Source organism: Pseudorasbora parva, chromosome 13 (genome assembly GCF_024679245.1).
Source record: "Pseudorasbora parva isolate DD20220531a chromosome 13, ASM2467924v1, whole genome shotgun sequence".
Taxonomy (NCBI): Eukaryota; Metazoa; Chordata; class Actinopteri; order Cypriniformes; family Gobionidae; genus Pseudorasbora; species Pseudorasbora parva.
Window position 1 is genome coordinate 5053746 of NC_090184.1, and position 26789 is coordinate 5080534.

The window sequence follows — 26789 nt, forward strand, 5'->3', positions numbered from 1 at the left end:
CAGACAAGGCGCACACAAAGTCAGCGGTTCCTCTGCAACATTTAGAACAAAAAGCTGAGAAAACCAAGTTTTTGACTACATCCAGAATAGATTTAGAGTGATGATCAAACACAGATGGAGTAGATGGAGTCCATCAACACCCCAAAGCTTCTGTGCTCTTTCAGAAGATGTGTCATAGCGCTCCCTACCGTATAACAGTGAAAACATGGACATTTCTGTTAATGGTGGGTTAACAAATTGAATCTTATTGCACACCAATAGGATGTGTCCAAACTTTTGACTGGTACTGTACTATAATACCATAAAGAATATGAGCCGACCTATCGATATTTTAGACTTATTTTACTCCCTAATATCGGTATCAGCATCAGCCCCCAAAATCTCACAAAAAAAAAAAAAAGATATACTGGGTAATGCCTTTACAAGTATGTATAAACATAATCTTCTGGAACATAGTTTGCATTGATTGCATACGACTTTGAAAAATGTGAAATGTGATACTTGGCTTAACCCTTATTAGAGTATTAGTAGACTGGTAGGGTTAGGGTTAGTAATATAAGTTTGACATGCAGGGGAGAGCGAGGCACAACCTTACTTTCTGAGTTTGTGTAGATCCACTTCTGGTTCAGATTTTTTATTTTTTCCCACATTAATTTCCCATATATAGTACAATAATGTGGTTTTGCTTCATTAAAGGAAGTGTATGTAAGATTGTGGCCAAAACTGGTACTACAATCACTATCCCCTCTCCCCCTCCCCCTGACTCAAGGTTGCCAGATTGGCTGCAGGATCCAGCAGGAAGGTTTGTATCTGCAGCTGTGGTAACTAGAGCAAATCTGGCAACACAGATTCCCAAACACTACATACAGTTCTTACATACAGTTCCTTTAATACATTGTATACTTTTTTCTTGAGTTACCCCGAAAGAATGAAAGTGAAATGTGACAACATGCCCCATAGGTGGGGGTAAAATTATAACATGACTAAATGATAGCTTAAAATTGTGATATAATAGAAAAAAATATACAAGACAAACTAAAAAAGTTTGTCAATAAAATACAATTATTAACTTTTTCATATCAAATAATGGACATTTTTAATAAAAGTATTGAATATAATAGAGTTCTAAAAGAGGCACATTGTGATAACATGCCTCACCTGCGCAACTGGGGTTCATTAAATAACTATCTCAACTGTTAAATAACAGATATAAGATTACAATTAAAGCTGCAAGCAACAATGAAAGGGCCCTCACACCCGGGACCACCGCCACCAGGTGGCCTTAGTAAAACAGCGACTAGTGGGCGACATGCATTTAATCCAGTAAATATAGGAGAAATATGGTGAAATCAATTTGATGTGCCAAACTTCCTGCTGCCAGCAGATGGCACTTTGACTATAACCGAATATTGTCATTTAGATGTCTTTAGGTCAGGACTATTATCAAACATGTGACATTTAAGGCAAATTAGACTGACCAGATATGTTGTTGTTTTGGTTAAATCTCTAGGAGGAGTCAATCACAGTGTAAAACATGCCATTTCCCGTTGCCCACAGGTGTCACTATGTCTGCAACTAAATATTGGCATGAAGATATCTTCAGGTCAGGACTGAAGTTTTGGCCTGACTTACATCAACTTCCTGTTTCATGGTGAAACAGTAAACATTGAGGTCCACACAGATTTTTAAATAAACACACAAAAAAAACATATACAAAAATGTACTTAAAGGGGTGGTGAAATGCTGTTTCGTGCATACTGAGATTTTTACACTGTTAAAGACTTGGATTCCCATCCTAAACATAGACAAAGTTTCAAAAACTAATGTTGGACGTTTGATGGAGTATTTCTGTGTTAAAAATACTCCTTCCGGTTTCTCACAAGTTTCGGAGAGTTTTTTTTGAGTATGGCTCGACTTGACGTTAATAGAGAAGGTCCTTGTATGGGCCGTCCGGCTCTTCTCCCGGTAGGGTGCGTGCGTGACTAGAGCGAGAGAGGAAATGCACGCCCATAAACACTCGCTCAGATGCAGATCCAGTCGATTCCAGGCGCCGCGCTCCACTTTATTCCTATGGGTGACTACAACGCTTCAGTACAGCATTCCGGGAAGGCAGCGCTGCATTTGACCCGATTTAAACGCAGAAATGACGGGAAGCTTCACAACATTGCTTCAGTCGCGTCGCAAAAGTGGATCTCCACCGTTCACTGCTGTCAGGACTTCACCAAATCATACCAAAGAAGTGTGTTTTTGACGGAGTGGTCCCAGCGATAAAGGTTCGTTCCTGCTTTAGAAGCAGCCGGTGAGTTAAACTGCTTCAAATGTCTGTGCTGTTGGCTACCGTCGCGTGAGTAAACATCAGTAAACGACACGATCGCGTGCTTTGTCATTCAAATGCGCTAAGGGACTCCATTGTTGTTCTATGTACACTAGTCTGACCTGCAAAACCGTTTTGCTTGCTACTGCTAGGGTTTAATCGCATACAATATTCCATAAACCGAATCATGTCCTCATAAACTGCACACAAATGTTGACAGGTGTGGAGGAACGCCTGCCCGAAAGATATACCCAAGCTCTCCTGGTCTTCACCTCTGAGTTTCCAACAGTTTTGGTGCCGTGACCCGGATAGAGATCCTCACCTTAATCAAGCTCAACAAAGTCTGAATCCAGCTCAACAAAGATTCTGACTTCGTTCCACCTGAATCCAGCTCAACAAAGATTCTGACTTCGTTCCAGACTGACTCCAGCTCAGCAAAGATTCTGACTTTGTTCCAGATTGAATCCAGCTCAACAAAGATTCTGACTTCGTTCCAGACTGAATCCAGCTCAGCAAAGATTCTGACTTTGTTCCAGATTGAATCCAGCTCAACAAAGATTTCGACTTTGTTCCAGACTGAATCCAGCTCAGCAAAGATTCTGACTTTGTTCTAGACTGAATCCAGCTCAACAAAGATTCTGACTTTGTTCCAGACTGAATCCAGCTCAACAAAGATTCTGAATTCGTTTCAGACTGAATCCAGCTCAACAAAGATTCTGACTTCGTTCCAGACTGAATCCAGCTGAATTGTTCTGTACAACCAAGGGTTGGTGAGTCACTCTATCCAAAAGAACCATTAAGACCAGTACAAATTTGTTATCCTCTGCACAGCCAGAGAAGAGTTATCAGACAGCTGTAGGGTTTGATTAACTAAGTTATCCTCTAAAAAATGTGTTTTAGAGATGAAAGTTATCCTCTGTTTTCCAGGCAGGGAAGGTTAGCATCACAAGCTAATAGTTTTTAAGCCTCTGTTTCGGCAGGGAAGAATAGTTTATAAGCCTCTGTTTCAGGCAGGGAAGAATTGTTTAAGCCTCTGTTTTTCAAGCAGGGAAGAATTTTTTTGCCTCTGTTTCTCAGGCAGGGAAGAATTGGTTTGCCTCTGTTCCAGACAGGGAAGAATTAGCATCACCAGCTAATACTTGTTCAGCCTCTGTTTTTCAGCAGGGAAGATTAGCATTGTAGGCTAATATTTGTGTTGTCCTCTGTTTTACCAAGGAAGGTTAACAGTAGTTGATCTATGTTAACAAGTATACCCTCTGTTAACTAGAGTTTTAGTGTTTTGATTGTGTGGTTACAAAGAAACATGTTTAGAAAGAATGCTAGACTGTTCTCCACAATTGAAAAAGGTGGTCTTGCGACGCCTTTGTGGTCAGATAGTGAATTTAAGTCATTGTTAGGAGAGCACATGGACTCAATTGTGACTGAGTCAGTCAGATTGTATTTGGCAAAGAAATATGAGATCCATCCAGACAAGACTTGGTCAATTGATGAATGTAAAAAAGTTTTAGGAGCATGTATTCGCAAGAACAATGTGAAAGGCATTATTTGTTGTCACAGAGAATTTGGTTTAGCGCTAGCTAGACAACAGTCTCAGCGTATCTCAGAGCTAGAGAAACAGAACAAAGAGTTCAGTGCTAGGGTAGCATCTTTGACAAATAAATTGAACCGCAACAAAGCTGCAGAGAAAACTGATGTGAATGAAGTTAGTCAGACTGATAACACTTATCCTGACTTACAAACTTTGTTTGAAACAGATGTAGCTATCCAAACAGTAACTGGTGTGCCTGTCGATTCAGTGAAGGTATGTGGTGCAAGAAAAAGATCTGGGATTGAAAGCGTTCCTCATAACTCTGTTGAACAAGTACAAACTGTAGCTAAAGGACTAGCACCTAAAGACATAGAAAGATTATCCCAGAGCTTACCCTCAGCACGCACACATTTTTCTGAATTTAGAAGGACATTGTTATGCAAAATGCGTCTCTACGACATGTCGTTAACAGAAGTCACACAGCTGATGTCACAAATTCTAACTGAATCTGAATTCAACAGTTTTGAGTCTGCTGTTACTTCTGAACTACGACATGTCAGTAAAGGCGATATGAGAGAAGGTGTTTTGAAAATTCTAAAGAATATCATGGGACCCAAAGTAGACTGGTCCAAAATCACTAACTGTGTGCAAAGGAAAGAAGAAACTGTCAGCGAATACACTGAAAGATTTTGTCAGTCAGCTGTAACTTACAGTGGAATAGTTGATGATTCTGAATGTGTTTTAGATGACCAGGGAGCTTTTGTTCGCGTCTGGTCAGATGGTCTTTTAGCCGAGTACAGAAAAGCATTGCCATTCCTAGATCTAACTTGGTCTAACAATACTCTCAGAAGTAACCTAGAAAGGTTAGCTACATGGGAAAGAGATGCGGATGTTAAGGCAAAAGTAAGAGTAGCAGCAGCTACATTTAGCACAAGAAATCAAGACAACAGATGGCCTAAGAGAGAAGGCAAATGTAACTACTGTGAAAAATCAGGTCACTGGGAGAAAGAGTGTAGGAAGAAGTTGCAAGATAGTAAAAGAAATGCTATGCATAATTCTGTTCCTTCTCAGCCCGCCTACAATCCTGAAGTAGTTCCGCCAGGGTACACTGAAACATTAGGACAGCTTGCTCAGGCTCTTCTAAAAGCACAAAATGAACAGGCAAAAAACTAATTGTTGGGGCTGTGAGTAGCTACCTTTCCCCTGTAATCCGTCACAATGACAATAACATTTTTGTGAACGGTAGCAAACAAGAGAAAGATTTTGACTTTTTGCTTGATACAGGTGCAGAATTTACAGTAATCCCTACAAAATTGGCTGAAGGTTTAAACAATGATCCAGCCCTTCAGATTTCATCAGGAATGGTGTTAGGACAGACTGTAAACGTAAGATGCCCTCATGCAGTGTCCGCACTATTGAATCAAGCAAAAGTCACTTCTGTCACCTCTTCTCGTTGGGGAAATTGGTTAACAACCCTCACAGCCCTGAACATTGTTTTACAGCGTGCACCTGTCACGAACCCATCCTCATGTATGATGTCTGCAATGACTGAAGTTTTGTTAGAGGATGAAGGAGAAATGACTCACGATTGTGTTACGCTCACATACACAGCTACAAGTGAAATAGCAGAAACTCCCATTGAGAATGCAGAATTGGAGTTGTTTGTTGATGGTTCAATCATTAATAACCCCACAAAGGCAGTACAGAGTGCCAGAGAGAGAGTTGAGTCGTGTTGGCAGATGCCACCAGAAGGTGGACACACGATCATCCAAGATCAGTGGGTGATGATAAAGTCATTCAGAAACAAGCCCTTAGAGCCTAAGTGGCAAGTACCACATCAAGTGATGTTGATTACAGCAGCTGCAGTGTTGTGTCAGGGAAGGAAAGCTTGGACGCATGTGTCACACTGTAAAGTTGTTCCTCCACCGACAGGGATAGGTTAGGACACACGGACCAGTGAGGAGCCCAGGAAAGAACCGAATGCAACAGGCATCGGGGGCCAATCCTGCGGTGAAGATTCCCTCATAGGCTTTCCCCTACTCACTAGTCCATCCTTACCTCACTGTTCTTTAGGTGTCACAGGAATTAAGACATAGGGAAAGAAGGAACAACAATAGCAGACTCAGATTGAACAGAGGAAACAACCCCAATGTTTGCAGTCTTTTAGAACAAATACTGCTCTGCTGTCTTTTGTTTTCTTTCTTACTCTGTGCAGATACCACTTGATGGCTGTTCCCAGACCTATACGCACCAACTTCCTCACCTGCGTATGAAGCCACAACCTCTAGAGAACAACTAGACCCACTACTGAGCCAACTGTCATATAAAAAAAATACACAACGCAGAGAATCACCTACGGGAACTTCAGTCATCTATTAACATGATCAAGATTGCCTTGCTACTAATCATCATGGACATCGCACAAAGTGTAGACTCCAGAAACAACATATTCTTAGAGCTTATGAATATGTCAAGAAATGCCATGTTTGCTGGAAAGAATGTCTGCATGCCACACCCGCCTTCAGGAGAAGCAAGAATCCCATGGGTGGCACATGATGGGAGGAACTTCTGTCTACAACATCCTACCCAGTCAATTCAACTGCAGGTTCACCCTGGTTTCTACATAATTCAGCTCCAACCACAAACCAGGAAGATGGCTGCATTCAAGGGCTCGCTTATGCACAAACATGGTGGTCAAGTACTCTTGAACAAAATCCAACAAGACATTCTTGATCTTTAAGCAAAATTACATCAGATGACTGAAGATAATTCTTCGTGGTTCGGAAACCTGTAAGGTTAACAAATGACTCACAAGGACTGTTCCAACCACAAAAGAACATTACCCGTAAGAACTACACGGACCCTAGTGGCATGTTTGTTTCTGTGTCAGCATGTCATTCGTCACTGCAGACAATCAACACAGAGCAAGTGATATGTGCCTGTAACTTTTTCAAGTTACATGAATAGAAGATGGGGCTTATGCTAACAAACATAAGCTATAGAATGGACTTATAAAGGTTTAAATTTGTATTATGTGAGAGTTATTAGAACTCTCAAAGGGGGGACTGTGGGATTACAAATTTATAAATTGTTATATCAAGGTTCCAATGTAATAGTATACTAACAGTTTGTTATGTACATAATGCTTTACAGTTTGGAGGTTACAGACTGACTACATTCTAGGGAGATCAAGCTAATCAGTCTTTTGTCTTTATGCACTTCCTGATCTATAAGCAACATGGTCAGAGTGATCACATTTGCATCTATTCGTCTGATTGGCACTGTTATGCTGATAGGATTAGGACTGGTGACCTGGAAATGTATGGGGTGTGTCCCTTTTACCTAAACAACATGTGCATTCCTTTGTTTAGATTGTCTCCTCCTCTACTGTGTAAATCCCTCCCCCTGAAATGTGGATAAATTACAATGTATACTGTTTAAAATTAGACTTGGACGACTGCAGACACAGACGGCACGTGTGTTTCTCAATAAAGAGGAACGCCTGCCCGAAAGATATACCCAAGCTCTCCTGGTCTTCACTTCTGAGTTTCCAACACAGGCCACTAAATACAGTCCATACCACAGAGACGGATGTCCTGCTGTTGCTGTTTCTCCTGTTCAATTTATTTCATCCTCCGGATCTGATTCTGGATCATTATCTGTATTAGCTGAGATAGCCATGGGTTTCTCCACACTTGAGGACGTCACCGCTTTGGGTGCGCTCGTCATTCTTTAGCTCCGCCCACTCGATACGCCTCCAGGCGCTCGAGTTTTTCCGGAAAGACTCGGTATACAGCCCATATTTCTTTTATAAATATAATAAAACTAAAGACTTTTCAGAGATATGAAGGATGCAATACTACTCCATAGGTACTCAAGATTGACATGAGATTGACTGAAACTGAGTGTCCCCCCCCCCCCCCTTTAAGTAAGAAATTTACTTCTGATATTGTTAAATAAATGTCAAGTGATATCTTTCAAAGATATTTTAATTTTGACGTTGTTTTCTGTAAACAGTGTTGATATGGCAACTAGTAAATTTACTACGTTTCGTCACGTTGGCATGTGTGGAATGTTTTAAACCATGTGTGTTACAACTAACCCTGCGTTAGGTTGTGCCCCTCTCAGCTCTACTTGCAAAGTTACTTATAGTCAATAAAATGTCTGCTCAGGACAAAATAAAGTGTTAGATATGAAACAGAGAGTCTACTATACTCTAATGAGAGTTAGTTGACATAACTCTACATAACATAAGAACAACGTTACTTATATACAGTCCCTGACAAAAGTCTTGTCGCTTATCTATTTTCTAGAAATACCTGATATTAACATGACTTTTAATTAATTCATTGGTGTTAGAAATAACTCATATGAAAAACTAAAACCCTCCCAAATGATGTTTAATGCACTGAAATAAAAATTTTCATAGAAAAAATATTTATCATTTAATCAAGACAGAAAGGTCAAATTTTGGCAAGACAAAAGTTTTGTCGCCTATACAGAAATTGAACAAATTTACTGCAAATACAAAAATATGTCAGCAAATTAAGTTGTGGTGCTGTGAGATCCAAATGTAATATCTTGTATGACTTCCATGAGCTTGAAGGACTGCATCCATGCGGTTTGGCAAGGATTCATACAATTTATTGATGAAGTCATCAGGAATAGCTAAGAAAGCAGTCTTGCATGCCTCCCAGAGTTCATCAATATTCTTTGGTTTCGTCTTCCATGCGTCCTCTTTCATCCTAGCCCACATATGCTCAATGATGTTCATGTCTGGTGACTGGGCTGGCCAATCCTGGAGCATCTTGATCTTCTTCGCCTTGAGGAACTTTGATGTGGAGATGGAAGTATGCGATGGAGCACCGTCCTGCTGCAGAATTTGGCCTCTTTTATGGTTGGGAATAAGAGGTAGCTAAGATTTCTTGGTATTTTAGACTATTGATGTTGCCTTCCACCCTGCAGATCTCTCGCACACCCCCATACTGGATGTAACCCCAGACCATGATTTTTCCGCCACCAAACTTCACTGTTTTCTGGGTGAATCTCAGATCCATTCGGGCACCAGTAGGTCTCCTGCAATATTTGCGGCGACTGTGGTGTAATTCAACAGAAGATTCATCTGAAAAATCCACCTTCTGCCACTTTTCCAGCGTCCATCCTTTTAGCAGGCTGTGGGCCTTGGCAAATGCCACATGGTTTTTCAATTGTCTTTTGTTTAGTGCTTGCTTCTGGGCACTGATTCGACCATGGAGGCCATTTCGAGACAGAATCCAACAAACTGTTCGGGTTGACACAGGGACTTCAGGTGACCAGGTCTCGTGGAGCTCTGCTGCAGTGGAAAATGGGCTGGCCTTGGATTTTCGAGCCAACAAACGGTCCTCTCGAGCAGTTGTCTTGCGGGGTCTGCCTGACCTGGTCTGGTCAAAAACGTCTCCAGTCTCTTTAAATCTTTTTTTTTATCCTCTGTACTTGACGCTGAGACACATTGAAGGTGTCTGCCACATCAGCAGTGGATCTGGTCTTCAGCCTCTTGATAATCAAAACTTTAGTCTCAGGGTGAATCTTAGGCATGTTTGCAGAGGTCTAGTTGCAGTTGATGTGAAGGTCTAGTGTACAGGGGTTCTTTTTATACACACTTGAGACCTAATTGATCCATTATTAGTCGCAGGTGAAGCTCATATGACAAGGCGACAACACGTATGTCTTAAAATTGACTCAATGGGCTTTACCAAGCTGTGAATATTAGAATACTTTTTGAAAGTTTAGTTTTTCACTGAAACATTATCACAAAAGCTGGTGGGATTAAAATGAGCCATTTCTTGTAAAAAAAAAATCTTGATTAGAAATATATTTCAGCGGCACTTTAGGTCAATTTCTACACAAGCGACAAGACTTTTGTCAGGGACTGTAGTCAATGTAATGTCTAACAGGGCCTATCAAAATAAGATGTTAGTGGGGGTTTATTATTTTTTAAAAAATCATAAAAAATACTATTTTTAACCCCTGTAAATCTGCATTATAACATCAGTTAACCTTGATTATTTTCTCCCAGTTTAAATAAAAATGAAAAGTCAGTTTAAGGGTTAAGTTAGGGACAGGTGTGGTGGTGTGGTGGTGTGGGTCAGTTTAAGGGTTAAGTTAGGGACAGGTGTGGTGGTGTGGGTCAGTTTAAGGGTAAAGTTAGGGACAGGTGTGGTGGTGTGGGTCAGTTTAAGGGTAAAGTTAGGGACAGGTGTGGTGGTGTGGGTAAGTTTAAGGGTTAAGTTAGGGTCAGGTGTGGTGGTGTAGGTCAGTTTAAGGGTTAAGTTAGGGACAGGTGTGGTGGTGTGGGTAAGTTTAAGGGTAAAGTTAGGGTCAGGTGTGGTGGTATGGGTCAGTTTAAGGGTAAAGTTAGGGTCAGGTGTGGTGGTGTGGGTAAGTTTAAGGGTAGGGTTAGGTGTAAGGGAAGTGCCAACTGTATAATTACAAATGTAACTACAGAAATTTATTACAGACGTAATTACATGCAGGTATTTTTTAAATGTAAGTACAATGTAAAAACATGTATGTACACAATAAGTGCATTGTATCAATTGATTAATTAAAATGTTAGTACGTAGTAGTTAAGGCCACCTAATATAAAGTGGGTCCGTTTTTCTGGTCTTGTCTTTATCTTTTTAGAAGAGCCCAAGTTTGAGTGTCCAAGGTTTCGCCCGTGTCCTGCTGGCACGTCAGCATCTTCCTCCAGTCCAGCCCGAGCGGTCCTATACCCGTCTTCTGTTCTGCCACCTGCCCTGGACTGTGTGTTTTTCCCCCTTGTGGTAGTTCTGGTTTGTTTGTTTTTATATTGAGTTAAATAAAGCCCACCATTTTTTTCTGCCTTTTCTTCTCATTTTTCTTGTTCTCTCGTTCCTTAAAACATGAAGTTTATAAAACAATATGCTGTTATTTTTGATTTACAAAACATTAGGATGTGATGGAAATTCTTTTAATCTAGTGTGAAATGTTTTTTGTAAGCATGTTGTGAATGTTAATTTTTCTTGCTGATGGACGATTAAAGCAATGAAAGCCAATCAGAATCCCCCAGACTTTAAAGAGGTTAAGCATTTAAAGTGGCAGATGACTTGTACTTGTAACTGCAGTGCGTGCTTAGAATAAATAGAGTGTTATCCTTCCCTGGTGTGGACACAAATTTTGCCAAAAAATCAAAATTTGCCCATGATTTACTCACCTCAAACTATCCCAGGTGAAAGTGACCTGCTATTAGCCTGACTAGCCAGACCCACATCAAGACGTTTGGTCTGGAAACTCACCACTGACAGCTCAATCCGAGGGGCGGGAGAAACGGTTGTCTTTCAAACTCCTATTGAGAGTTGCTAGACGACACTCGCAGCAGATTAGATTTGCTGCCGCTAGGGGGCGTCTAGATTTCTAGGCTACCGATCTTTGCCTCAATACAATCGTATCTCGAATGTCTATGGAGAATTCCTTGGACTTCATGGATCGTGTTGGCTCTGACAGGTATGTAGCCGCGTTTCCATTACAGATTTGTACAAAACTATAGCGATATTTTCTAAATTTTGATTAAAAAAACTATTGCGAACAGACAATAGTTTTTCTATTAGCGCAGTTATGCGACTAAAACATATTATTTTCCTCTCGCGATAGGTCAGTCCAAAAATGATGGCACCTGTGTTGGTAGGTTTGTATATCCCATTCACCGCACTAGCCATTATTTTTATTGAAAGGAGACGCGTGTGTTATCCAAGCATTAATGGCAAGGAAAGCCCCTTATAGTTTACTGAAGCGGCACATATAAGGTGTTTGTGTGTGTTTCTCCCTCAGATCTGCTTTAAGGGTCTTCATGATAATGTGGCATTTCTGTGTTAAAATGTTTGAATTTGCACGATGGTAACTCAAAGGTTTTTTAGTTTTTTTTACCACTTCATTATTTTGGCTTGAAATTCCATTTGTTGGAAAATATGAACTGAATTTACAAATGCTTTTGAAATTAAAAACTTTGTGTTTAATAAATAAAATACATTTTTGAAATGAAGACAGTGTTTGGAGAGAGTGCATGCCAAATAATCCATTCCCTGAGTCCACAAATAAAATTAGACTGTTTATAGTTTATAATTATGTATTAAACTCATCGGTATAGCTAAAAATGACGGAGTATTGTGAGTTGTTTCCGCTGTCTTAAAGGAAGAAAAAAAAACCCGTTGGCATCTTCATCAGCCATGCAGAAAATATAACCTAACTATGAAACTAAATAGGCTACGTTTAGGCCTAAATATTAGCCTATAATAATATTATTTTAATTTCATATGTTGATTGTGAAAAGTGAGCAGTATGAGTAAGAAATAAGATTCGCAGTATGTCTGGAGACTTGGGATCACACATGATTTTGACCACTTCGAGTTTTATTTTCTAGAAAGTTTTTCCTAAAAATGTATTTTGTTTTGTAGAAATTGTTTTAATTTTGATTGATGTTTCATCAACTAATTGCCTGTATATTAAATAAGAAGCAAGATCGTCTGGAAGGGATTGACGTGCGTAACTGGCCTGTTTCCTCAGCCAGTGAGTAAGGCTGAAACTATAGCGTCTTTCTTTTTAATACATTTCTTGAATATATGTCTTAATTACAGTAGGCCTATAAATTAAATTATGTATCCAAATATGTCATGCCAATAAAGTAATAGGAATTGAATTGGCGTGAGTGAGTGACTGAGTGAGTTGCCAATATGTATCTACACTCACCTAAAGGATTATTAGGAACACCTGTTCAATTTCTCATTAATGCTATGATCTAATCAACCAATCACATGGCAGCTGCTTCAATGCATTTAGGGGTGTGGTCCTGGTCAAGACAATCTCCTGAACTCCAAACTGAATGTCAGAATGGGAAAAAAAGGTGATTTAAACAATTTTAAACGTGGCATGGTGGTTGGTGCCAGACAGGCCGTTCTGAGTATTTCACAATCTGCTCAGTTACTGGGATTTTCACACACAACCATTTCTGGGGTTTACAAAGAATGGTGTGAAATGTGTACCTTGAATGCAATGTAAGTCGCTTTGGATAAAAGCGTCTGCCAAATGCATAAATGTAAATGTAAATGAAAAGGGAAAACATCCAGTATGCGGCAGTCCTGTGGGTGAAAATTCCTTGTTGATGCTAGAGGTCAGAGGAGAATGGGCCGACTGATTCAAGCTGATAGAAGAGAGTTGCTGACTGAAATAACCACCCGTTACAACCGAGGTATGTAGGAAAGCATTTGTGAAGCCACAACACGCACAACCTCGAGGCGGATGGGCTACAACAGCAGAAGACCCCACCGGGTACCACTCATCTCCAAATAGGAAGCTACAATTGGCCCAAGCTCACCAAAATTGGACAGTTGAAGAATGGATAAATGTTGCCTGGTCTGATGAGTCTCAATTTCTGTTGAGACATTCAGATGGTAGAGTCAGAATTTGGCATAAGCAGAATGAAAACATGGCTTCATCATGCCTTGTTACCACTGTGCAGTCTGGTGGTGGTGGTGTAATGGTGTGGGGGATGTTTTCTTGGCACACTTTAGGCCCCTTAGTGCCAATTGGGCATCGTTTAAATGCCACGGCTTAGCTAAACATTGTTTCGGAACATGTCCATCCCTTTATGACCACCATGTACCCATCCTCTGATGGCTACTTCCAGCAGGATAATGCACTATACAAAGCTTGAATAATTTCAAATTGGTTTCTTGAACATGACAATGAGTTCACTGTACTAAAATGGCCGCCACAGTCACCAGATCTCAACCCAATAGAGCATCTTTGGGATGTGGTGGAACGGGAGCTTCATCCCCTGGATTTGCATCCCACAAATCTCCATCAACTGCAAGATGCTATCCTATCAATATGGGCCAACATTTCTAAAGAATGCTTTCAGCACCTTGTTGAATCAATGGCACGTAGAATTAAGGCAGTTCTGAAGGCGAAAGGGGGTCAAACACAGTATTAGTATGGTGTTCCTAATAATCCTTTAGGTGAGTATATATTGGGCGTTTGATAAGTTTTTTATGTTACATATAGGTCTTACAAAACAGGCAGACACTGAGAACAGGTGACGTTGGAATGACAGAGTTCATTGTAAACCAGAAGTGAGCAGGGCAGGTTGGTTAAGTGCTGGAGTGTCTGGTAGATAGCTGAATGATACCACACTTGAAACTTGCATGTAGCGGTGGAGAAACAGACATTGGGACACAGGAGACAAGGAAGATGCTGGAGACTAGGAGATCACTTGGAGTGTAGGTAAGTATGGTAGGTGAGTCCTTGGGGTAAGCATCAGCAGAGCTATTTGCAAACAAGACCAGAGAGTGAGTGAGTGAGTGAGTGAGTGAGTGAGTGAGTGAGTGAGTGAGTGAGTGAGTGAGTGAGTGAGTGAGTGAGTGAGTGAGTGAGAGCTTGGGGCTTAAGTGCAGGCAGTTATTGCAGGTGATGATGACGTGCAAGTGTGTGTGTTCAGTATTTAGGAGATAGCGTGCGCTGTGACTGGGAGAGGGTGGATCCTGGCATGATTGTAACAATATGTCACTTTGGGCATTCATTTCTCAGTTAAAAACAAAACAAAAACAAAAAAAATTTTATTAAAAAAATAAAATATTGCTAAATAAATAAAAAATCAGTTTATTTTCTTTTACACAACACATATAAAGAAATTAAGCATATTATTCAAAATTATTAACAAAACATATCAAGCCATGGAAGGATCTTCCAACACTTATGCCCTGCTTGCTGATTCTAAGAATCATTGTTGTCAGTGAAATGTAGAAATGCTAGTAGAGTCTGAAAACAGCTGTGTGACGTTGTCAGCCACCATGGGACACCTTGTATCATTTTTCCAAATATCCACGATTTCTTGCCATTTTGTGCAGATCAATGTCCATCAATATTTCCATTTTTTTAAAGATATACTGTATAACTTTTTTAGTTTATTCTTAGCTAAAAACACTTAGTTCTTTCAAAAATATATGAGCACATTAATGTATATTTACTTCTTTCAAGTAATAAAGTATTCTCGTAAGTTTATAATATGCCATTGAAAATACATACAGGTGAGGGGTTTGAATGCCGGTCGCCATGTTGCCCCTCCATCTTGAAAGTACATTAGCCAAAGAGGGACATACCCGTATATTCAAGCTTCGGCTTTCGCGATTTAACAATCGATGGCACTCATGGACGAGGTCGAATTGGAAGCCATGTTAATCTTGGACTAAATCAGCCACCGTAAGAGTTCAAACGAAATCGGAATTGAGAGTAACAGTAACTAATATTCACTGGATGGTCATATACCTTTACACTGCTAGATGGGGGAAAATATCACACAGGCTGTGTCAGAAAACCTAGGCTGCTGACTCGTTGCCTCGTCATCAGACAATGACTTGTAAGGCAGCGTTTGTGCATGAAGGCACCTCAAGAAACTAATTTCGGATAGACTTCTTAAGCAGTGTAACACTTTAATGATCTACAGCCAAATAGAGCGATCTTTGGTGAGAACTAAACACATATTTAATTACTATAGTGATTTCTCGCTAGAAATGACAAAATCGTACATTGTACATTAACACCCAAACTGACCCACAAAAGCAACTTCTGAATGCCATCTTTTTTCCTCAGCTCAACTGTCACTAAATGAAAAACACAGGATTGTGGGATATCAAAGGCAGCGAAGGACACATGTATGCTGCCTTCAAAAATCGATCAGATGAAGGTCTGAAGGTCAGATGAAGGGGGGGGGGGGATATAACCAAATCCCATTGAAATCCCTCAGTTACAACCCCCCTAATATTTCAACATGAAAATCACAGTAGATCAAAAGAAAAATATCTAGAATTCATTTGTTTTGAAACAATAATTTTGTTCCTAATCAAATATGAGTTTGTCATAATAAATAGGACAAAAAAATACTCCCCCTTCATTGAACCGATTGGTAACGCCCAACAAATCAGTCGCACTTTCACCAAAACAACACGAGCGGTGTTTGAATGGGAGAGCAAACATTAGCGCCAAAAATGAAAAAAAGTGCTGCACAGTGGACTATATTTAACTGCTGGTCAGAGAGGGATGCAAAAAAATAAAGCATGTACTGAGAATGAGGTATGAGAATACTGTGTAATAGCTAAGTACTCACCACATATACAGTCTTGTTCAAAATAATAGCAGTACAATGTGACTAACCAGAATAATCAAGGTTTTTCGTATATTTTTTTATTGCTACGTGGCAAACAAGTCACCAGTAGGTTCAGTAGATTCTCAGAAAACAAATGAGACCCAGCATTCATGATATGCACGCTCTTAAGGCTGTGCAATTGGGCAATTAGTTGAAAGGGGTGTGTTCAAAAAAATAGCAGTGTGGCATTCAATCACTGAGGTCATCAATTTTGTGAAGAAACAGGTGTGAATCAGGTGGCCCCTATTTAAGGATGAAGCCAACACTTGTTGAACATGCATTTGAAAGCTGAGGAAAATGGGTCGTTCAAGACATTGTTCAGAAGAACAGCGTACTTTGATTAAAAAGTTGATTAGAGAGGGGAAAACCTATAAAGAGGTGCAAAAAATGATAGGCTGTTCAGCTAAAATGATCTCCAATGCCTTAAAATGGAGAGCAAAACCAGAGAGATGTGGAAGAAAACGGAAGACAACCATCAAAATGGATAGAAGAATAACCAGAATGGCAAAGGCTCAGCCAATGATCACCTCCAGGATGATCAAAGACAGTCTGGAGTTACCTGTAAGTACTGTGACAGTTAGAAGACGTCTGTGTGAAGCTAATCTATTTTCAAGAATCCCCCGCAAAGTCCCTCTGTTAAAAAAAAGGCATGTGCAGAAGAGGTTACAATTTGCCAAAGAACACATCAACTGGCCTAAAGAGAAATGGAGGAACATTTTGTGGACTGATGAGAGTAAAATTGTTCTTTTTGGGTCCAAGGGCCACAGGCAGTTTGTGAGACGACCCCCAAACTCTGAATTCAAGCCACAGTACACAGTGAAGACAGTGAAGCATGGAGGTGCAAGCATCATGATATGGGCATGTTTCTCCTACTATGGTGTTGGGCCTATTTATCGCATACCAGGGATCATGGATCAGTTTGCATATGTTAAAATACTTGAAGAGGTCATGTTGCCCTATGCTGAAGAGGACATGCCCTTGAAACGGTTGTTTCAACAAGACAATGACCCAAAACACACTAGTAAACGGGCAAAGTCTTGGTTCCAAACCAACAAAATTAATGTTATGGAGTGGCCAGCCCAATCTCCAGACCTTAATCCAATTGAGAACTTGTGGGGTGATATCAAAAATGCTGTTTCTGAAGCAAAACCAAGAAATGTGAATGAATTGTGGAATGTTGTTAAAGAATCATGGAGTGGAATAACAGCTGAGAGGTGCCACAAGTTGGTTGACTCCATGCCACACAGATGTCAAGCAGTTTTAAAAAACTGTGGTCATACAACTAAATATTAGTTTAGTGATTCACAGGATTGCTAAATCCCAGAAAAAAAAATGTTTGTACAAAATAGTTTTGAGTTTGTACAGTCAAAGGTAGACACTGCTATTTTTTTTAACACACCCCTTTCAACTAATTGCCCAATTGCACAGCCTTAAGAGCGTGCATATCATGAATGCTGGGTCTTGTTTGTTTTCTGAGAATCTACTGAACCTACTGGTAACTTGTTTGCCACGTAGAAATAAAAAATATACTAAAAACCTTGATTATTCTGGTTAGTCACATTGTACTGCTATTATTTTGAACAAGACTGTATTTAGCTAGCTAATCCATAGCAATGTATTTAGCTATAACTATCAGTATAACAAGTTACCAAAGCAGCCGTCTGTTTTGCTATTTCTTTTTTCAATAGTGTCTGTAATTGTCAATGACAAAAGTATTCACATCGGTTTTTGTTTTCTTCCTAAATTAATCTGACTTTTGAACGAATAGGCCCTTTTCACGTGACGTCAAGCAACTTCCGTTCTAACTCAGCGCTGGGTTACTTCCGCCGGCTGGCATAGTTTTTTTTTTTTTTTTAACAAAAAACTGCAAAATACAAAACTTTCGTAGGGGAAAGATACAACAAGTCCTCCAACCCATACGACCATATAAGTCGTGTATCCATACCTTTAAATACGACCAATACAAGCGTTTCCTATAATAGTGCCCCTACCGGCAGCTGGAGATATGTCACTTTAAGAAACTCTCGCCTTAATTCATTGTGGCTTTTCTATCTACTTGCTCTTTTGTTAAACTCTTGCAGCTATTCGAAGTGGTTTGTTTATTCCTATAAAAATATGGATTTTAGATGACTTCGAGACACGTACAGGTAGGGGTTCCATACATCCCGTAAAGTAGTCGATCGTCACGTATTTATGAATGAAATCATGTGTCGTGTTTAAATATGGGACATTTTGTCCGATTTTTCAAGCACGGTGACGTTCAAATCATTAATATGGACGCCAGCATAGTAAGATTTCATTGTAATATTCATTTGAAATTCCCCAGTGATGGGAAAGGGATCATGTTAAAAGTGCACACGATGTTACCATGTTTTTACCATAGTATATCGAGCATGTCGTGTAGTAAAAGCAGCCCATGCTTCTCCCAGCGTAACTGTAGTTTTACTGTGGTATTTGTAGTTAAAGCACAGTAACTACAACACTTGCTAAGCTTTTACCACAGTAACCATAGTGTTACTGTGGTATTTGTTGTTAAAGCTCAATAAACACTTTTCATGGTTTTACCTCAGTAACCGTTTTGCTGTGGTATTTGTAGTTAAGCACGGTAACCAGAACACCTGCAATGCTTTTACCACAGTAGCCATGGTTTTACTGTGGTATTTGTAGGTAACGCACGGTAACCACAACACTTGCAATGTTTTTACCACAGTAACCATAGTTTTACTGTGGTATCTGTTGTTAAAGCATGGTAACCACAACACTTACAATGCTTTTACCACAGTAACCATAGTTTTACTGTGGTATCTGTTGTTAAAGCATGGTAACCACAACACTTACAATGCTTTTACCACAGTAACCATAGTTTTACTGTGGTATCTGTTGTTAAACCATGGTAACCACAACACTTACAATGTTTTTACCACAGTAACATAGTTTTACTGTGGTATCTTTTGTTAAAGCATGGTAACCACAACACTTACAATGCTTTTACCACAGTAACATAGTTTTACTGTGGTATCTTTTGTTAAAGCATGGTAACTGTTATGTTTAGCTCCAGGTAAGCATAAGGACAAGAAAGTTCCCAATTCTCAAGTGTTTATTCAGTCCACAAGCAGGACAAACAAAGCAACAGTGCCAGATGGTTACATGATTGACAGCAGGTGCAACAACCCTTCCATTCTTACTCTACACCTTTTATAGGTAACAACAGGTGAACTATAGCGCCATCTCCTGACATATACACAAACACAACATTCCCCCATTACTTAGAACTGTAAATTCCCCCCCAAAATACAAAGTTGGTGCAATAGGCAAAGCCAATACAATAGTTACATCAAATTCAATTAGTGTAAAAATAGATTTTTTTTTTCTTTTTTTTAAGTGACATAATCGTGCAACCAACGTGGAGGGCGTTTTACTCGTGATGAAGATCTTTCAGGAACAGATGGAGAGGCAGTTTGAGTAGGCAAGTTCACAAGTTCATTTTTAGGCAACACAGTAGAGGAAGGGACAGACTGAAGAGGCAAGGACACTAATTCACTCTCACTGCCATCTTCCACAGGTGCACAAGCTGGAGACAGATGAGACGCATGCCAAGTTTTCCCATCTGTCAACCGGTAAGTACATGGACCAAGTTGACGCACAATTTTCAAAGGCTTTGAGAATCTAGGATGTCCTTTAGGAACATGAACTGGAATTTTTATACGCACCCAATCTTCTGGTTTGAACTCAGGAGTACAAGCTCTTCGTTTGAGGTCTGTGTATGTTTTCATCTTCTTTTGGGACAATGCCACTTTCTGACTCACATCAGCATTCTTACAAATGATAGGAGGAGGAAGGACATTAAGGCGAGTGCGCATTTTCCTGCCACAGAGCAACTCAGAAGGAGACCGTCCAGTAACAGAATGGGGAGTAGCACGGTAAGTTTGAAGAAATGCTGTAACTGTTGATTTCCATGGCTTTCCAGACAGAATCGCTGATTGAATAGAACTCTTCAGTACTCTATGGAATCTTTCAATAGCTCCATTTGCAGCTGGATGATACAGTGACGTATGTAGATGTTGAATAGCTCTCTCTTTCAGAAATGCTGCAAACTCCACTGACTTAAATTGACATCCATTGTCAGATACAATGTAATGAGGATGTCCAAATCTGCTGAAGACTGATGTCAAGAAGTTGATCACATTTTTACTTGTGATTGAAGAAGTGAATGCTACTTCTGGCCACTTACTATGATAGTCAATTAATGTCATAATGTACCGACAATCCCAAGTAGCGGTTTCAAATGGGCCAACAATGTCAACAGCCACTTTTTCCCATGGCACAGATGGAAAAGGTACAGGTTGTAATGGTGCAACACGGAGAGTTGTAGTCTTATCAGAAGACAAGCAAACTTCACAATTCTTAATCTGCTCCTTAACCAAACAGTCAATACCAGGCCACCAATAAAGTTCACGAATGCGCTGCTTCGTACGCACTATTCCTTGATGACCTTCGTGAGCCAGACTCACAAAGACATGTCGTAATGAAACAGGAACAACCAGACGTGACCCTCTAAACACGTAGTCCTTTTGCACAGCAAGTTCATCACGTACTTGAAAATATGGACGTAAAACAACATCCACAGCCGCTGATGAAAAAGGCCATCCACGAACAATCTGAGCACGTAGCGCAGTCATTTCGGAGCATGAGGCAGAGGCAGAAGCAAATTCAGTTGGAGACACAGCAGACATTTCAGAAGACAGAAATGCAACAAACTCAGGCTCAGTATCAGAAAGATCCTCATCAGAAGCCGGCAAGGGTAGGCGAGAAAGATAATCAGCAACCTGGTTTTTAGAGCCTGGATAATAATTAACCTCATAGTTAAAACACAAGAGTCGCTCTGCCCAACGCGCTATCCTCATTCCAGCGCGGTCTGTACCTTTAGAGGAGAGAAGCACTGTCAAGGCCTGATGATCTGTACGTAGAAGAAATTTTCGACCCCAGAGGTAAGTTCTCCATTTTTCAACAGACCAGACACATGCTAAAGCTTCCTTTTCAATCGTTGAATATTTTCGTTCAGAAGTAGACAAGGTTCTTGAAGCAAACGCAACAATACGCTCTGTGTTGTTTTCATGGATTTGAGAGAATACAGCACCTAGTCCATAATCTGATGCATCTGTTGAAACGACAGTGGGCAAGTTAGGGTCAAACAATGCTAAAGCAGGGCTTTGAAGCAATAACTCCTTTACAGTACTGAAACTCTTCTGAGCTTCATCTGACCAACTGAACTCAGAACCTTGTCTAATGCAAGCACGCAATGGTTCTACTACTGTGGCAAAATTTGGAATGAACTTATTGTACCATGACAACAATCCAAGAAGGGAACGGAGCTGGTGTGCATCATTAGGAACAGGAGCATGAAGCATTGCACTAAGATGATCCTCATCTGGGCAAATACCCTGTGCAGATACAGTATGACCAAGAAAGCGCAAACTGCTTTTGTTAAAGTGACACTTTGAATCATTCAACTGTAAGCCTGCATCATGTATACGCTGAATAACCACTTTAAGCATGTGATCATGTTCACTTTTTGTGTGTCCCCAGACAATAACGTCATCCAGATAATTAGCCACATTTGGCAACCCTTGCAGTACAGTTGCTAGCATTTTCTGAAATGCAGACGGAGCTGAGGCAAGGCCATAAGGTACTCGACAGAATCTGAATAACCCTTCATGGGTAATAAATGCAGTCAGATCACGACTTTCTTCATGTAACAAAAGCTGGAAGTAAGCATTCTCTAAGTCAATTGTAGAAAAGACAGTTGCTCCACACAGCGTAGACATCATCTCCTCAATATGGGGCAACGGATAACAATCTGCAACAACAGCTTTGTTTGGTTCTCTCAGATCTACACACATACGAATGCCACCCGTCTTCTTCTGAACAACTACAATTGGAGAAATCCACTGCGAAGCATCCACTCGTTCAATAACACCCAGGTCAAGAAGACGTTGCAGTTCATCACTAACAGCATTTCGAACAGACAATGGTAACCTTCTGAGTTTCTGACGAACAGGTTTCACATCTGGAGAAATTTTTACCTTATGCACAAAGCCTTTTGCACATCCTAGCTTGCCAACAGGCACAGAAGCAGAAAGTCGCATTACAGGGACTGAAGACTGAACATGTCCTGGAAGAATAGAAGAACCTTCAAACTTAAGATGCAATCCATTTATCAAATCCATTCCAAGAAGAGCTGTGCCACATTCAACAATGAATATTGACGTATTACAGTTCATATCATCTCTAGTAACAGTAACAGGTAGACAGCCAAGCACTGGTATTGGATCTCGTGAATACGTTACCAATTTAACAGCAGGAGGCAGCAAGGCATCTTGCTTGAAGTGTTTTTCATACAAAGATTTTGGCAGAATAGAAACTGAAGATCCAGAATCCACAATCAACTCCACAGGTACAGAAGCTGATGCAGTCATGATAGTAGTAATGCACTTTATCTTATTAGATCCTGAATCATGCATGTAAAGAATCTGAAGCTCAGGCAATTCAATCTCATGGACAGAACGTGTTTGCTGTGAACGACACACTCTGGAAAAATGTCCCACCTTTTGACAATTATTGCACTTTACAGAAACTGCAGGGCATCTGGGATCATTTGCAAGATGCCTGGTAGATCCACAGCGGTAACATGCACGAGTCAAGAGAGTAGCAGACGACTTTGAAGGCACAGCCAGAGGTTTCAAAGGTGATTGTCTTGTGTAACGATCAACAGCAGGCACACCAGTCACTTGTATTGCTTGAACAGGTTCTGAATTCAGATTGGAAAAAAGTTTAGCTTGTTCACCAACAGCCTCCATTTGCGTAGCAATCGTGATAGCCTTGTTAAGAGTTAAATCAGTCTCTAATAGCAGACGTTCTCTAATACGATGACTGTTTACATTCTCCACTAATTGATCTCGCAACATCTCATCATCATTAGATGCAAACTCACATGTGGCTGCTAGGTCCCGAAGAGAAGCAACATACTGCAAAATTGTTTCCCCTGAGGCTTGAATTCGTTTTCTGAATGCATGACGCTCAGCAACAACATTACGTCGAGGAATAAAGTGCAGTTTTAAAGTCTGAATAGCATCCTTCATTGTCTCTCCTTGATTTGGTAAAGTATAGAATAATCTCTGACCTTCTGTTCCTAGGCAATGAAGAAACAAAGCTCGCTTTCTTGCAACTGGCCATTCATCTCCTGATGCATTTATGACAAGTAAATAGTTCTCAAACATCTTCAACCAGACTTCAAAGGGAATAGACGGCTCACCCGGACATGGTAAGAATGGCGTAGGAAAAGAAGCAACTGCAGACATCTTTCATGTAGGACAGCAAAATCCTCGTCGCCAATTTGTTATGTTTAGCTCCAGGTAAGCATAAGGACAAGAAAGTTCCCAATTCTCAAGTGTTTATTCAGTCCACAAGCAGGACAAACAAAGCAACAGTGCCAGATGGTTACATGATTGACAGCAGGTGCAACAACCCTTCCATTCTTACTCTACACCTTTTATAGGTAACAACAGGTGAACTATAGCGCCATCTCCTGACATATACACAAACACAACAGTAACCACAACACTTGCAATGTTTTTACCACAGTAACCATAGTTTTACTGTGGTATCTGTTGTTAAAGCATGGTAACCACAACACTTACAATGCTTTTACCACAGTAACCATAGTTTTACTGTGGTATCTGTTGTTAAAGCATGGTAACCACAACACTTACAATGCTTTTACCACAGTAACCATAGTTTTACTGTGGTATCTGTTGTTAAACCATGGTAACCACAACACTTACAATGTTTTTACCACAGTAACATAGTTTTACTGTGGTATCTTTTGTTAAAGCATGGTAACCACAACACTTACAATGCATTTACCACAGTAACCATAGTTTTACTGTGGTATCTGTTGTTAAAGCATGGTAACCACAACACTTACAATGCTTTTACCACATGCAGTAACCATAGTTTTACTGTGGTATCTGTTGTTAAAGCACGATAACCACAACACTTGCTAATCTATTAAAGTTACCACAGTAGTAGTACCCATATTTGTACTGTGGTATTTGTTGTTAAAGCTCAATAAAAAACTATTTTCATGGTTTTACCTCAGTAACCATAGTTTTGCTGTGGTATTTTGTTGTTAAAGCACGGTAAACACAATACTTTACATGGTTTCACCACAGTAAGCATAGCTTTACTTTTGTATTTGTAGTTAAAGCACAGTAACCATGACACGTACCATGGTTTTACCTCAGTAACTGTACTTTTACTGTGTTCTATTAGAAGTTAAAGCACTGCATACCATGGTTCTACCACAATTACCCCAACACTTGCCATGCCTTTAATGGTTTTTTTTTTTTTGTAATTCAATATTTATGTTATTGTAATTTAATATTTTTCTGTCTTGCAGTGTCTTCAGATCACCTGCTCCTCCATCTCCAACAACAACCTTAAATCCAACAGTTATTTTAAGAAGCCATCTCTTGCAAAAGCTGACTTACTATCTGTCTGTCTATCTTTCTGTCTGTCTGTCTGTCTTTCTCTGTCTCTCAGCTTTTTTTCTGAACTGTATTTTGTAATTCATCTACACATATCTTGGCATATTTTTAAAACTCAAAATCTAATTTTGACCAGTTATGTCAGAAAGCTGCTAGTATTAACAGGGAACTTGGACTCAAAGCTCCCAATGCTGATCTTGAAGAAGCTGCAATGGAGGCTGAACAAGTCCTTTAAAGGTTCAGCCCTTCACAGGTAAAGTTGAACACATTTAGCTTTAACAGATTTGTTTTTAAGGAATGTATCTTTATTATGTTATGTGTTATTAACTTTTCTTAAAGTCCTTCCTCTTATATATATTGGTCACAGATCATTTTTAACACTGCCTCAACATGTATATATTTCTCTTTGATTCAGCTGAAAAGGAAGTGATGTCAAGGGCTTGTTTAACCTGTCTTGTTCGTGGAGTGGGATGAATTTGGCGGTTTATGGAGAAGACTGAAGAAAAGAAAAAAACCTGCAACGGTAAATATTTCCAGTGGTATGTCTGTTTTTGTCGTAACCCTTGATTGAACATCACTGCATTCACATTTCGCACAGCATTGGAGGTTTCTTAAACTTTACATATCACACTGCTCCATCAGTAAGATGGGGATATCATGTCGACGTAGTAGTAGTTCACACAGATTGTTTATATATGTAAATACGCACTACACCTTACGTCTTTTGCAATGTCTCGTGCATGACATAACATTATAAAAAGTCGGGGCTCAAGTTAAAATCATTTCAACTTCTCATCTCGAGACCTTGCGGGTTATTTTCCCATTCCACTGCCCGCGACTCGCGTTTTTCAAAGCAAACACGCTTTCTGTGTGAAAAAGGCCATGATTCATTGTCTCGCTATCACCAGAACAAGCTCAATTTAAGATTGAACATTGGTCTGGGGAGTCTGCTCAGTATTTTCTACTGCACTAGAGGCATGATCAATGGGCCTAATTCAAATGACTTTGTTTGCAATTGATAGTCCATCAAACAATCAGACCACAAGAGGCGTGAGCAATAAGCATTGACCTATCGCTTCTCTATCCGTCATGGTGTTAAATCCACCAATAGCCCACCTGGTGGATAAGCCAGTCTGTGATTGGTTTCCGCAAAAGTGTGTAACAGAACCAGTAGAAATTAATGTGCAGGTTTCCAGACTGAGCTGCAGGGTGAAATCAAATCGCTGGCAGATCGGGCTGGGTTTATCCAGTCTACATACTTCATGCAATTTACCAAGTCAGCAAATTCATAAGATATTGGACAAGCAAACTTGTACAAAATTCTATGGCTTTATTCCTGCTGCTGTCATTGGCTATTGTCTCAAGTCTCGTGCCGATTGTGCCCCTTGTAAGTAGTCAGACAGTTTATATCAGACATTTTATATTAAGTCCATTTTATTCTATATTAACCTTTACAAATAGGAAATGTTTCTGCCGTTCCAACAGTACATCATATCTGCACACACCTCATAGTCTGCCTTTTTTCTCAATGTTTTTTTTTTTTATTGAACACATCTGTTTAAGAAGCAAGAGTCTAGAAATAATAGTTTAACATGTCACATGACACATCAGATCATTTAAGTTTGTTCACACCAAGACCAATAACTATAATGATAACTATTTTAACATCAACACCAACGGACAATAAATTTCTGTTTATTATAAGCACGCGCTGTGGTTATGTTGTCTGCCATTTTAAGTGATCTAATTGGCTGTCAAGTTTTTTATTTTTCATCAGCTGGAAAAATATTTTTAAATGATTCCAACGATATTGTTCCTTTGTGTTTGTGTCATTAAATATTATATAGCTGCTGTGTGGACTTGTTCCTTGGTGTAAAAAGGCCTTCAAACTGCTTACAGCAATCCAAACCAGTCCTGTTGGGGATGAAGAATGAACATGGCCATCTTGTGCCCGAAGAGAAAAGACAGAATGACGAAAAGGTCCACATTTCCATTGGTATGTCTGTATTCAAGCAATGCAATTATATGTAGTACAGCATTTGATGTTGATCTCTCAAAGGACTGTTCAAGTCAGCAGTTATCATTTTTCACTTATAAATCTTTTTTATAGAATGAGCAAATCAGCTGTGCCATTATCTTTGTAATTTGGGCAGGAAATTACTTAATATTGTGAGACACCTGTTATTCACCAAAACTCTTTTTTTTCTA

General features: G+C 39.8%; 1 protein-coding gene and 2 long non-coding RNA genes across 12 annotated transcripts in view; all 3 read left to right on the forward strand.

Moving 5' to 3' along the window:
• fgfr1a (fibroblast growth factor receptor 1a) overlaps positions 1-26789 on the forward strand; it is a 229520-nt gene that overhangs the window by 69552 nt on the left and 133179 nt on the right. The window lies entirely within an intron of this gene.
• Positions 18029-26630, forward strand: LOC137038445 (uncharacterized). Its single transcript, XR_010897490.1, has 4 exons — positions 18029-18182; positions 24494-24834; positions 24997-25104; positions 26429-26630. It is a non-coding gene; the product is annotated as an uncharacterized lncRNA (long non-coding RNA).
• LOC137038444 (uncharacterized) lies at positions 19088-23787 on the forward strand. Of its 5 annotated transcripts, none has more exons than XR_010897488.1 (5): positions 19088-19246; positions 19418-19501; positions 19598-22489; positions 22667-22780; positions 23229-23787. It is a non-coding gene; the product is annotated as an uncharacterized lncRNA (long non-coding RNA). The 5 variants fall into 5 exon arrangements; XR_010897487.1 differs by having other exon boundaries at positions 19598-19955; positions 21622-22780; XR_010897489.1 differs by having other exon boundaries at positions 19598-19652; positions 19769-22780.